A 5,640-nucleotide genomic window follows, 5' to 3' on the forward strand; every position below is an offset into this window, starting at 1 on the left:
CAGGCTTCCCATCACCTGCGCCTCCTGAGGGAGTGGGCTGTGTTCGGTCCGGGCGCTCAGCAGGTCAGTCTGGGACGTCCTGGCTGCTGCCCTGCTGCTGTTGCTGCTGTTGCTGGCCTACGCTCACACTGCACACCTGGTGAGACACACACACACACACACTGCACACCTGGTGAGACACACACACACACACACTGCACACCTGGTGAGACACACACACACACTGCACACCTGGTGAGACACACGCACACACTGCACACCTGGTGAGACACACACTGCACACCTGGTGAGACACACACACACACTGCACACCTGGTGAGACACACACACACACTGCACACCTGGTGAGACACACACACACACTGCACACCTGGTGAGACACACGCACACACTGCACACCTGGTGAGACACACACACACACTGCACACCTGGTGAGACACACACACACACTGCACACCTGGTGAGACACACACACACACTGCACACCTGGTGAGACACACACACACACTGCACACCTGGTGAGACACACGCTCACACTGCACACCTGGTGAGACACACGCTCACACTGCACACCTGGTGAGACACACACACACACACTGCACACCTGGTGAGACACACACACACACACTGCACACCTGGTGAGACACACACACACACTGCACACCTGGTGAGACACACACACACACTGCACACCTGGTGAGACACACACACACACTGCACACCTGGTGAGACACACACACACACTGCCACACCTGGTGAGACACACGCTCACACTGCACACCTGGTGAGACACACACACACACACTGCACACCTGGTGAGACACACACACACACACTGCACACCTGGTGAGACACACACACACACTGCACACCTGGTGAGACACACGCTCACACTGCACACCTGGTGAGACACACACACACACTGCACACCTGGTGAGACACACGCTCACACTGCACACCTGGTGAGACACACACACACACTGCACACCTGGTGAGACACACACACACACTGCACACCTGGTGAGACACACGCTCACACTGCACACCTGGTGAGACACACACACACACTGCACACCTGGTGAGACACACACACACACTGCACACCTGGTGAGACACACACACACACTGCACACCTGGTGAGACACACACACACACTGCACACCTGGTGAGACACACGCACACACACACTGCACACCTGGTGAGACACACACACACACACACACTGCACACCTGGTGAGACAAACACACACACACACACTGCCACACCTGGTGAGACACACACACTGCACACCTGGTGAGACACACACACACACACACACTGCACACCTGGTGAGACACACACTCTCACTCACACACACACTCACCCCCCCCTCCCTCTCTCTCCAGCTCTTCCACGCCGTTCTAGAAGGCTATGGCAACATTGGCTCCGCCTGTCTCTCGTTGCTAGGCGCCGGGGGTCGCGGCCTGTTGTCTTGGCGACCGTCTGCGATGATGACAGGCCCCTTAAGCTCCACCTCCTCCTTGGCCTTCCACTCCAGTTTCGCCGTGCTGCGCCTGCTGTTGCTATGGATGCTAACCTCCGCATTGCTAAGGAACTATCGCCGGGCGAGGGCGGAGCTTTACCGGCCAGCAGTGGATCTCCAAGACTACGAGATGGTTGAGCTGTTTCTACGGCGACTGAAGATGTGGATGGGACTCAGCAGGGCCAAGGAGGTAGGGCAGCACTTCCTGCTTCCTGTCCAGAGGACGAGACATGTCTGTCGATTACCCATGAGCCTTTGCGTATATTGCGGAAGTTAATTGGATTTATGATCGTTCAAATATTGATTTGTCCTCTATTCCACCTTCCATCCCTCTCCTCCCTCCATCCCTCCCTCCTTCTCTCCATCTCCCACAATCCCCCCCTCTCTCCCCCCTCCCTCCCCCAGTTCCGTCACAAGGTGCGTTTCGAGGGCATGGAGCCCCCCCCGTCCCGCTCTTCCTCCACCAGCGACTGTAAGTCCCTGTGCCTGCCCCCCCTGGACGCCCCCGACGCCCCCCCCTCCCCGGACAGCGTGGACGCCGGCTCCGAGGCCTCCTGGTGCCCGTCCTCCTCCAGCCCCTGCTTCCTGACGGAGGCCCCAGGGACTGGCCTCGGACTGGGGCTCGGCCCGGGCCCTGGAGGCCTGGTTCTGGGGGGGCCTGGAGGTGTTGGAGGGCCTGGAAGTGGAAGTCCTGGAGGTCTGGGGGGCCCTGGCGTCCCGGTTGGAGGGGCCACATGGCGGGAGAGGGCGGAGTCTGAGGCCACGCTGCGCAGGCTCCTCCCCTCGCTTGACGCCCTGCTGCAGCAGCTGGACCGCGTCACCGTGGCGACCGAGGAGCTTTACCGCGTCGAGTGCCGCTTGGAGCGCGCTCAGAGGAAGGCCAGGGAGAGGGGGAGGGGCTTAGGAAGAGGGGGGGAAGAGAGAGGTGGAGGAGAGAGAGGGAGGAGTCGGGGGGGAGCGGGGAAAGAGAGAGGGAAGGGGGAGGAGAGAGGGAAGGGGGAGGAGAGAGGGAAGGGGGAGGAGAGAGGGAAGGGGGAGGAGAAGGATTCCGCTGGACGGGGAGAACGGAAGGGACGGAGGCTCCAGAGGAAGAGAGATGAGAGGAGCGGAGGTGTGGCGGGGGGGCAGTCAGCCCAAAGACTCTGGGACTGGGAGACCCAAAATGACCTCTACTGCCCCCCTGTCATCTGCCCCAGGGAGTGCATCTGCCCCCCCTGATACCCCTGATACCCCTGCACCCCTTTCCTCAATGCCTAAACTCACCGCTGCCCCTCCTACCACCCCTGCCCCGGTCCCTACCCCCTCCCTACCACCAACCCCCGCCCCCAGCACCCCCGTCCCTCCTCTGGTCTCTACCCCCGCTCCCCCTCCCGCCCCCCCAGCCCAGGGACTGGAACCCCCCCCCTGGAGAGGGAGACCCTGCCCCCCTCCTCCAGCCTGTTCAACTACCCCGCCCACACCACCACCATCCCCACGCACAAGCGCAAGCCCCCGCCCCTCAAGAACAAGGTGCACCCCAACCCGGACAGGCACGTCTCTGGACACCCCAAACCCTGAGGACCCCCCCCCCACCCCGACCCAGCACCTCCGGGATGGAGGGATGAGCATGAGAGGAGGACAGCGACAACGGGTTTGTCACAGATGTCCCCTCTCTAAACCTAAGATGGAGGGAGAGAAGGATGGAGGGATGGAGAGATGGAGAAATGGAGAGATGGAGGGATGTATAAAGAAGAGATACCCCCGCTGGCCTCACACTCATACTGTTGGCATGGAAACAAGGTGCCGGTTGCCTGATCGTTGATCCCTGACCCCATGTGACCCTGGAGGTCGTGTGGGGTCAATGACAGAAGCACGCCGACGTGCTCACCACAGAAGAAGAAATAACTCAGAAGAAGAGAAGAAGACTGTCATCGTGTTGTCCGTTCGTTTTGGCGCAAGAAGATATACGTGTATATATGATTGATTTCTGGTCGTCGTTGGTACACAGGTAACGCTTTTTACGAGCTTTCAGACTCACACGTGCTCACACACGCACACACACACACACACGGTGCTAACTAACTGGCACGCCTCAGGACTTCCACAGCGGAATAGACAGAAGAGTGGAGGGAGAGCAAAAGACGGATGGACAGACTGGATAGAGAGAGAGAGAGAGAGAGAGAGAGAGAGAGAGAGAGAGAGAGAGAGAGAGAGAGAGAGGATAGAGAGGATAGAGAGAGAGAGGAGAAGGGCCGATGGGTCGCAGAAGGTGACATCAAACAGACAAGAGATGGAGAGAGAGAATGGAGAGACCGTAGTTTGTAGTATGTTGGACAGAAGTGGACAGTGTCAACCAGGAAGTTTCTAGACGATGTAAATGAAATGGAGGAAGTATTCTGCTTACAATGAGATTGGGTTGTTGTAAAGGTATACAAACTACATTTCCCAGAAGGCTTTGCGTTGATCATAACCTCAACTCCCAAGAAGCAGCAAGGGTACTAAACTATTAATCAACTTTTCGTTTTGTTCTTTTGGTGGTACTTTTTAATATAATGTTTATTTTATTATTGTCAGTACGGTTCTAATTTAAAAGCACTTTTGACATACCAGTGGGCATATATGAAAGATAATGTGTTAGCCTGGTTGTCTGATAATAAGCTCAGTGAGATTATAGATGAAGCTTCACAAGTATCTTAATTGTTAACATTGCCAAAGCTTGCGTGTTTTACATGTCACGGATTAGAGGTCATTCATTCCTTTTGGTACTTTGCACTTTATTTCCATGTGGGACTTTTACACAGTTCTCTTGTTTTACCTGTTGTTTTTACATCGTAATCTACAGGATAGCTATGCAGATTGATCTTTTGATGAGCGTTATTAATGAATTCAGCATATAAAAGCATTAGTATATATTATTTTTTGGGCGTAATTATGTATTTTTCTGTTTTTCAATATTATCATTGTTTAATTGTATTTTTCGTTTGTTTAAAACGTCACTCCACTTCCTGTTTAATCCATTTCCTCCCCACATACTTCCTGTTTCCTGTGGGCAGAACTCAGGGACCCCGCCCCTTCTTCCCCCAAACCAGGAAGTCCCCTCACTTCAGAAATCCTTTTATCTAACGACAGAAATAGGAAACATGGTAGTAGGAATGCTACAGAACAGCTTTAAGCTTTTGTCACGCTAGCTAGACCAAAGAATACCCCTCAAACGTCACTGTGTATCTGAAGGCCTCCAACAACAGTGCTAATGTGGCGGGTATATAACAGACTTTCTGTAACAGGTCTTGCAAGTTCCGTCAGAGTTTTTCGGACCGTGTCCATCCTTCACCGAGGATCGGACACGCCATCTCTGACTTCCCAAGCGCCACCACTACCAGCTACGCCAAAGAAAAGCTAGCTGTTCAATGACGCGGGTGGTCTGTTACATACTTGAGGAGTGAGTTTCACCGATTCATACCGGCTACACTGATAAAGCATTTCAAACGGCTTTTTATGCCGCAAATGATCGGGAGCCAGTTTGTACATATCATTGTTCCCACGGTGATATTCCATTGTGTTGACGTATATGAGTCAGTTTGGATTCCGAAGGTCCCAAGAAGTCACCCCGTCACCCTGACAACACCACTCCCACAGTTCCCATGGTAACAGCAGCAACCAAAACGGTTATTTTACGATAATGATGATGATAGAAGTAGAGTTTAGCATAGATGTATATAATGTCTATGGAGTTAAGCGCCCCCTGTCGCAATCTGCAAATCACTTTTTGGCACCAAAGCCCACCTACATGATCGGTTTCTTCTTGTGAGTTAGTGTGTCGCTAACCCTAGTCTTCTAATATATAAAAGGTTTAAAAGTGTTTCGTTTGTTTTTGTAGAACGTTTTCGTCTTCTGTTTCATAATCGTAACTTTGTCTGCGTATCCTTGTCTTCCTAGCCCTTCCTGCTTTTGCACTTGACAAAGTCGAATAAAGAGTTTGACAGCTTAAGACTTTGTTCACTGAGTGTGTACAACAGTGTGTGTGTGTGTGTGTGTGTATATGGGTTGGTGTGTGTTGCACAGTGGGAGTGTGTCTGATCAGACCGCCTGTACTGATTACTAACTGACTATATAAAACCTCAATATTTACATGCTAATC

This window comes from Osmerus eperlanus, chromosome 22, assembly GCF_963692335.1.
Source record: "Osmerus eperlanus chromosome 22, fOsmEpe2.1, whole genome shotgun sequence".
Lineage (NCBI taxonomy): Eukaryota > Metazoa > Chordata > Actinopteri > Osmeriformes > Osmeridae > Osmerus > Osmerus eperlanus.